At 33.4% G+C, this 9851-nt stretch overlaps 1 long non-coding RNA gene across 1 annotated transcript; it reads left to right on the forward strand.

Moving 5' to 3' along the window:
* The first annotated feature begins 2026 nt into the window (after positions 1-2026).
* On the forward strand, positions 2027-4304 carry LOC133031748 (uncharacterized). The gene is made up of 2 exons (XR_009684826.1): positions 2027-3113; positions 3781-4304. It is a non-coding gene; the product is annotated as an uncharacterized LOC133031748 (long non-coding RNA).
* The last annotated feature ends 5547 nt before the right edge of the window (positions 4305-9851 follow it).

Raw genomic sequence — 9851 nt, forward strand, 5'->3', positions numbered from 1 at the left:
CTTACTTCCTCCCGAAGTAAGGCTTCAACAAGTCTTCTCCCGAAGACCAAAGTGCTTACTTCCTCCCGAAGTAAGGCTTCATCAAGTCTTCTCCCGAAGACCACTCTCTTGTTCAGTCAAGTCGTTCTTAACAAACTCTAGGACAAAGTAAGAACTGATATATAAAATACTAGAGCCTAGATGAACAACTAGGCTCTCACATAACAAAAAAACTCTCCTCACAAATAAGAAAAATGCCAAAAAATGAATAATAGAAGAGCTGATTCGAATGGCTGCTCTCTAGGCTCTATTTATAGAACATAGAAACCCTAGAGACAGTCACAAGATCGAATCTACAACTGTACAAAACTTTCATAAGAAAAACACGATCTGCAGCATCAGAATCGGAAGCTGACGCATCAAATCTGACCAGAAAAAGGAAACTTGCTATAATCGGGTCGGGTCTTCTATTAAGTCTTGATTCCTGCCATAAACAAATTATATATTCTGATTGTATCTTGATACAATCGAATTTAATGAGGATAATGCATTTAATCAAGGTTTCTTTTATAAACCAACTTTCCATAAGAGAAAAGATTCTCTTACAAGAAATTTTCAAACAAAGGAAAGTTCAGCATTAAAAGCATATTTCCTAACCAAGAAAAGATCAACTAAATCCAAATATTCAAGGTAAGACAATCGGTCATAAATGCAAAAATATCTTACCATTAAATAAAAAATATTTTGTCAACTAACTTGCCAAAAAGGATTTTACATATAATAATATGAGCATATAAAATATGTATTAAAATATTACATATAAATGTAAATGTAATTTGTTAAAAAAAAAAAAACAATTGTCACATTCCTATTTTTATTTCGTGTGCACATTCTTATTTTATCTTACCTTTCAAAAAATATTTTATCTTAATATTATAGTAAAAATATTTTAATGGTGTGATAATTTTATTGACTATTATATCCCATTTTTTATTTTCTCTTATATTTTTTTTGGGCTACTCACTCTTTCTTTAAGTTGCTGCTCGTAACTCTCCCGCTCAAGCTTTCATTAGGTCCTTATACCTACGAAATGATGTCTCTTATACATGAGTACGTCACTCTGGCTGACTGATTCTAGAAACCAACACAAGTGTTTCCAGCGTGCTTTGTCCTCACTCGCACACTTCATGAAAAAATTTCCTAGGAGGTTACCCATTCTAAAATTAGCCCAGGTCAAGCATGTTTAATTGTGGAGTTCTTTCGTGATGGGCTATCAGAAAACAAGATGCACCTTGTTCATATAGGAAGTACCATTCAATCCATTTATTTTAAGCTCTCCTTAACTATGTATTCCTATACCTACACAGTCTCAGAATCATCACACTTGTCCTTCCCCAAGCGATGTGAGATTGCACAATTTACCTAATATTTCTCCTTACAGATCACAGGACTACTAACGGCCACAATCACCCCACTTACCGGGGTCTGACATCCTCGTTAACCACACTTTCTGCTGAGTCAAGACTCTGATACCATTTGTAACATTCACACTTCAAGCCTCCATTATGCCTTCCCCATGGACTTATGGCTCTAATACATGGGTACGTCACTCAGACTACTTCTTGGACTAACGACTGACTCTATAGACCAACATAAGTATTTATAGTGTGCTTTGTCCTCACCCGCATGCTTCATAGGAAAACTTTCCAAGAGGTCACCCATCCTGAAATTACCTGTAACACCCTAAATATTTAGGCACGCTACTCAAAATATTTATGAAAACCCTAATCCCCTAAGCGGGATTACTAATCAAAATAGCGCAGAATTTAAACTTTTATAATAAACGGAATGAAAATAAAACTTGTAATAATTTAAACTTTACAATAGTTGGGATCCCAAAAATATTTACAAACTTTATTACAAGTCTCTTTCAGTTAGCCGGCCTAAATGGCAAAATAGAGTTTCAAAAGTTCAACACTGGTAGACCCTTAACCCGCTTGCACTACTACAAAATAGGCTATTCCCAACGGTTTAGAAGAGGGTTAATTATGGGAACCGTTGGAAAAGATAAGTGGAAGTTTTTCCCATCGGTTTAGCATTGTAGCAAAAAAACTGTTGGGATAGTTATTGCCAACGTTGAATAACCGTTGGCAATACTAAATAGATTTTTTTTAAAAAAAAATAGTTTATTCCGACGGTTTTTAACTGTTGGGAATGGTAAGTATTCCCAACGGTTTATAACTGTGGAGAATAGTTAGTATACCCAACTGTTGGGAAAAGATGTATTTTATATCTAATTAATAATTTATTCAAAAAAGAAAAAAAATTGGGCTGAAACTATTGGGACAGGTGGTTCGAATATTGGACCAAGCTGAAAATTTCAGACTAATACCCAAAATCTCATCTCTCTCTCTCTCGACAATAACCCTAAGTTTCAGACCTCACCACAATGATTTTGTCCGACGATTCACGATCTTGGGAGACGATTCACAAATCTCATCTCCTTTCTTCTCAGATTCTGACGGCAGCTCCTCACCACGAGCTTGGGAGACGATTCACAAGTCTCTCCGCTTCTCCCGCGTGTCTTCCTCCACCAGCGGCCTCCCTTCTCTTTTTCGTTGTCGATGTCAACAACGGAAAAAAAAAAACCAGCAGCAAATAGGCGACGCGGTACCTCTCTCTCTCTCTCTCTCTCTCCCTGTCGGATTCAATGGCACCTCGTCGTTGAGCTTCAATTCCGGTGATATCCCTTTCTCTATTTATGGGTTTCATGAATGCTTTGCACACATATATATATAATTGTTCATTACTGTATAATTACACACCAGACTTGGGTTTAGAACATATTCCTTTGGAATTTTAGTTCAGAACATACACTCATAATGTGTTTCTTATCTTGTCAATAGCTGTGAGTGAAGGTACTATGGTTCAATTTGTTATGTTTCTTCTTTGTTTATTAGACTTTGAAAAATAAATAAATAAATGTATGATACATAATCAAATAAATTTCTTAAATAATTATAAGAGAGATGTTATACCATACTCATACAAATCTCTTCTCCCTTCCACGCTCAACAGCTCTTCCCACCCTCTGAGCTTTGTTATTTCTCCTTTCGCTTGAGACGAAAATGCAGGTTTCAAACTCATACTCATGGTTTCTCTTTGTTATTTCTTTACTTTTTCTAATTGCAAGGTCACATCCATAGTTTCTTTATGATTCTTTTTCTTATTCAACCATTTGTCTACAACATTTCAGATTTGAGGTAATCTAACCTCTTCTTTATTTGTGAAAAGTTTTGGTAACATTTGAATCTTTTGTTTAATTCAGATTTTTGTATATTCATGTGATTGTATATATGTGTTCAGTTCAATAATGGCGTAAATTTTGTTTTATATTGTGTTTGTCTCATCTGGTTGTTTTAAAAATTGATGCTGAAATTAATATCAATATGTATGCCTATATCTATCTTTCTTTTATAATATTTATAATTTAGATTAGTTATTTGCGTTTAACATCATAAGTTTATATTAGAAGTTGGGTTTAGTTACAGTGCAAACTTTGTTATAAATCTTTTGAGAAAATGGATTAAGTCTGAGAATATCTGTGTTGTTGGGAGTATAGCTTATTATATTAGTGCACCTTCAAGGTAACTAATTATAGATTTTCTCTCTTAATTGTTTTAAATAATTGATTGATTTGGAATTAATTTAATAAACGTACATTACTGAATTGAAGATTTTGATTCATTTACTGTGCAACTTGGAAGATATGGCTGCTAATCCTTTCCATTCATTGTGCAGAAGTGTAGTTGTTGTTGTGGTACTGGAGCAAGATTAGGAATATATGTTGCATGTTTGGAGGTGTTGTCGTGTGTCCCCTCCAAGTGCTTGGTTTTGATTCAAGAAAAGTGTGTCGTCTGCTCAAGCAATTATCAAGTTGATCAAATGGATTCAGCGAAGAAGAGGATTAAAAAGTGAAGAAGCAGGTGTATATATTGGTAACTACTGCTCTTATATATAGAATCTGGTATACTAGGAATGATAAGTATTGGAATCATTCAAATAATTTTGTTGATTCAATTTTTCATCATACAAAGATAAATATGAAAGGGAGGCTTGCAGGAATTAGCTTCAATAAAGTTAGTTAAATAGATAGAGAGTGAATGGAAATGTTGTAAATGTTACAAGTCTATTATCAGGCCTTTAAGGTACTGTTGAACAATTGTAAAGTTTCAAGTTGCGGAATATATATTTAAATGATGATTCATAAAAAAATATATTAGTGCAGTGAAATAATAATTTGAATTTATATTTCATGATTTTTATTTCATTAATTTTTATTTATATTATTATTTTTGTTAAAATTCATTTATATTATTATTGTAATTAGATAATAATTTATATATAATAAATTAGTTTAAATGATTTTTTTTTAATTTACATCATACTTTTGCCAACAGTTATAAACAGTCATTTAAAAAGATTTTTCCCAACAGTTGTAAACTGTCATTTAAAATAACTTTTCCCAACAGTTATAAACTGTCTTTTAAAGTTCCGTATTTTTATGACACCCACATAGCCAACGGTTTTAGGAACCGTTGGGAAATAGTATAAAAGACAGTTATAAACCGTTGGGAAAAGCTAATTTTGTAGTAGTGTTGGTCTGATATGGCTTGAACATGTACATTCTTCGCCCAACTCCTGAACTCGTGGCTGATCAGCTAATGCCTTACCCTTTCCTGGACAGTAGAGCACCCGTGAGCCAAGCCCAGCAAGAGAGTATAAAACATAACAATAATAATAATAATATGCTCAACATGCTATTTTAACAATAATGCCATTCACATATGGCTGTGTGACACAGCCCTGCATATCGCATTGACATGCACATTTATATCTACATGGTGTAGACCTATGTGTTGCGCTCACACATCTATTTAAATCTACGTGGCGTAAACCTACGTGTTGCTCTCACACGTCTAAATACATTGAGGCCTTAGAATTGGTTCATCTCGGTTATGGTTATCGAGTCCAACCTGATTATGCCTTAAGCGCATAACTCTTGAATCTCATTACATATAACATGACATGGCAATTTCATACATATATCACTAGGGTAATAACCCTAGGCAACTATACCGTTCCTATTAGGGTAATAACCCTAATCCCGATTATTAAAAAATCATACATATCACTTTCAATATAAGCGCCACTGCGCATACTCTATGTGCTAATCACTATCTTACCTGTTGTCCTGCAATAGACAGAGATTCCGAATCCCCGGGTGCTCCGATCAGGTCCCGGTAATCCTAGTCACACAAATCTGGAAATTTTTCACACTTAGGGTTAACCCCTGGTTTTCAACTCATAAAATTTAATCATGGTATTTAAAAATTTAGATAATCATATAGAGCTCAGAACGAGCTTTCCAACGATATAAAGAACTCCCAAATCGGAGTTCAGAATAAAAAGTTACGAAATTCCAAAGTTCGAACTCAATCTGCCCAAAAACACACGGGCGGGCCGCGGCATGCCCAAGCCATGTTGCGGCACCTAGGACGAAACCCAAGTTCCACCAACAAGGGACGGGCCGCGGCATGCTCAGAGCATGCCGCGGCATCTGGGTTCCAAACCCAGAAACCAGCTGCTTGAAACACGAAAATTCAGCAAGAAATTCAACCTTTTTACCCCAAATTCACAACCAAACTCACAAGTTAACAAATAGAATTACTAGCAATTAATAGATGCTCAACTAATATATTTCATGCATCAAAATCCCATAATAAATCCAAAAATTCAGATTGTAAAAACATCTCAAAATCATGCTTAAACTTATAAACTTCAAGCTCTCAAACTTGAGCTTAAATTCAACCTATCCAAATAATTTCAGCAACAATTAATCTCAAACAACTTGAATTTAAGGTAAAGAAGAACCCTACAATCTCATCTATAGCTCAATTAATCACCACATCAAATATTCAAGCATAAGCATACTCAAATTCATCAAAATTAGCTACAACATCCTCATACATGCATAAACAAGATTATTTATTTAACTCATGTTCTTCTCAAAATATTTTCAGCAAACAAATCAACTAAAATTCAGTAAGGAAACTACCTCACTTCCAACTCAAAGCCAAACTCAAGCAATTCCAAGTATCAAGTCCCAAAATCACCAAAACTCCCAAGCACTTCTTCAAATTTCAAGATTGCAAATCAAGAGGGTAAGAGAGGGAGAGAGGATCGGGTTTGAGAGAGAGAAAGGCCAGAATTTTCTTTGTTTTTCCCTTGAAATTCAATCAAAATTAAGGTATATCGTCAATAGTTAAAAGACAAAAATGCCCTTAAGGCTAAAGCATACATATACACCCTCATAAGGGTAAACATGTCATTTCATACCCATTTAATTTCCAAATTAATTTTAGATTATCAAATATAAAATAACATGCCAACATTTAATCCCAAATTGCATTTCGGGCCCAAACCCCATTCGGCCCGAAATACCCGAATGTCAATATACCGCGCCAACCTGTCAGAACACAGCTGAAAACACAACACAGGCATACTATATAATAATATAGTTCTATTAAGCACGTAATTAAATTAATTTCATCATTTTACCCTTCTCGGGTCATAATTACTAAAATACCCCTAGCTCACCAACGGGGTCTTAACATATTAAAATTCGTATTAATTCACATATACTGAACTATATAATAATATAGTTCCTCAATTTATTCATAATTAGGGTTTTGATAATCCATTTCATAATTCCAGGGTATTACATTACCCCTGTTCAAGCACACTTAACTATGTAGTTCTTTTGAGATGGGCTACCAGAAAAGAAGATGCACCTTATTGATGTAGGTAGTAAAAATTAATCCATTTAAGTCTTTTTTAATTGTGTAGTCCTATACTTACACAATCTTAGAATTATCAAACTTGATATTTCCCAAGCAATGTGGGATTGCACAACTTACCCAGTATTTCTCTTTACAGATCACAGGACTACTGACTATCATAATTACCCCCTCACGGGGTCCGACGTCCTCGTCGACCACACTTTCAGTTAGGGCAAGGCTCTGATACCATTTGTAATGCCCCTACTTAAATTCAAGCCTCCATTAGGTCCTTACACTCATGGAATGATGACTCTTATATATAAGTATGTCACACTGGCTACTTCCTAGAATGAGGACTGACCCTACAAACTAACACGAGTATTTCCAATGTGATTTATCCTCACTCACATGCTTCTTGGGAAAAATTTCCAGGAGGTTACCTATCCTAAAATTACCCCAGGTCAAGCACGCTTGACTGTGGAGTTCTTTCGTGATGGACTACGAGAAAACAAGATGCACCTTGTTGATGTAGCTTAATGGAGGTGATATCTTACATTTATAAAATTAGCTTAATGAATTTTCTCTATTTTTTTATTTGTTTCTTTAAAATGATTACAAGTTTAAGAATTTAATAGTAAGTTTCTATAGTGGACCCTCTAAAAAGGGTGTATCAATGCACTTTTATTGTTTCGACATTCAAAAGAATTTTTTATTTTTTCTTTATAATTATGTATATTGTAGATATTTAAGACAGTTTATAAAATTTGAAAATTTTTAAATAAATTACAAAATAGAATACAATATTCAATTCAAATAGTCTAATCACTTTAAAATATATCAAAATTTCTTTTGATAAGAATTACATATATCAAAATTATACATTGTATTGCATGTATAAATTATAATGTTAGTGTTTTTAAAAAAGTCAGGTTGTATATAGTTCAATAATTTAGTATATTTTGGAGGTGATGATCATCTTTGGTGTCGTGTTTTTCAGGCTAAATATCGCAAAAGAGAAGATTCTTTTTGGAGTTTGTCTCTTCCTATTTCAGCCTCTAAAATTTCTCGGGGCATTATGACTTCCAAAAATTTTATTCGATCAGAAATTTATTGGCTCTTTACTGATGGGAAACGTATCGATGTATGGCACTCTCTTTGGAACTCCTGGCTTAGTTGGGATGAGTATACAACTGCCTTCAATCCAAGAATTTAACAACCAAAATTTGATCTACTTAACAATTTTATTATTGTGGGAGGTGATCTCAATGTGAGTCTTTTTGGTGACTGGTTCACTCTTTCAGTTGGTTCTAAACTCCATGATCTTGAGGCTAACTATAGTGGGGTCTGGATATGATTTTCTGGTGCGACTCTACGGATGGTTCGTTTTCAGTTAGGCAGGCTTATGGTTCTTTGATTAAGCCAAGGCTTTGTGGTTTGGATAGTTTGTGGAAGAGGAATTGGACTGCCCCGTTCAGAAGCGTGTGAAACTCTTTCTGTGGAAGGTGGGAAAGAACATTCTCCCTTATGGTGAAGGCTTTGTGTTATTTTTGGAAAGGTGGGAAAGAACATTCAACTCTAAGGTGGCCTTGGCCCTCCAATCCAAATACATGTACATATTATTTTTTTATAATTTTTAGTTATATAGGTAATTATATATTTATTTGTTAGTACACAGCCCCCTTATAATCAAATTGAACCTAAAGCATTGATGGTAAAAAAAATTGTCAAAGCATTAAAATAAAAATTCTAGAATGCTCAATGCAGTATTATTGGAAGAAAAAAAAGACTCGGATGCGGAATATATATATATATATATTATGTATTGGTTTTCTTTTTAATTATTTTTTACCTCAAAAAATAGTAAGCATGAACGAATGTCAAAAATCTAGATGTCTAATAAAAAATTTAAGGTATTCATAAAAAAAAAGTATCTTTGTAAAAAAATGACATATGATGCATTTATGTAATGGTTAATAAAAATTAGAAAAGTAAAGGTTTTTCCACTTGTGTATATAGTTGCAACTCTTACTTTTACACTTTTAGTTTTATAGCTACCACAAATTATTCTTTCATACTAAAATGGAAAATATTTTTTTAGATATTTATTTGCTAACTGCTAGCGTATATTAAAGAAAAATTGCTAATAAAATTAGCATATATTTACTTATAGATGACTTTCTTAATATGCAAGAGTAATGTTATTTATTTAAATTTTAATTATTAATTTAATAATATATTTTGAAATATTTATTACTTAACTATTATAGTTTGGCCGCCCTAACTTTAATTCTTGGCTTTGCCCCTGTTGCGGGGGAACTAGAGCAAGAATCGAAATTGCCGCCAAAGCGCGCCAAGCAAATACTAAAATGATCCCCACTAATTTACAACGTCAATTTCTCTATGGTAAGCGCAAATGGTTGGTAAGAGTAAGACCAATAATGTTGTAGTCCCATATTAATATTACGTATCATTGCACTAATAAAAGAGAAATGTTAAAAGACATTAGTGGTACTTAGCACTTCTCAAATAATTATATGGTTATTGGTATAATTAAATGTAAGAAATTTGGCTTAGCATGCTTAAATAAAAAGTATGATTTTTTAATATACCCCCTGTTATATTATTTATCAATAATACATTGTATAGATTAAATATGTGTAATAAATTAATATGTAACATATGACAATTGCCATCTTTTTGTAATATTTGGGAAAGTTACTTGTTACTATGAGTAACCTCCACCATTATCACCAACATTAAGAGTGTAAAAGGTATTGCACATCTTAATTTAAAATTCTTAATGCTATAGGAGTTATAGTATGTGCATAACTTACATCTCTATAGGAGTTATGATGTGCACGAGTTACATCTCTTTATTGAGTCCATAACATCCATGGAGACTATGACTTATGAATTTGAATTTCAAATGGTGATATCCTAAACACTATATAAAGAGGTCTAAGGTGCTCATATTGAAGATAAGTTTTCTATCAAGAAAGCACTTTGCTAGAAAACCCTAAAAGGCTTGAT

The sequence above is a fragment of the Cannabis sativa genome, chromosome 1 (assembly GCF_029168945.1).
Source record: "Cannabis sativa cultivar Pink pepper isolate KNU-18-1 chromosome 1, ASM2916894v1, whole genome shotgun sequence".
NCBI lineage: Eukaryota > Viridiplantae > Streptophyta > Magnoliopsida > Rosales > Cannabaceae > Cannabis > Cannabis sativa.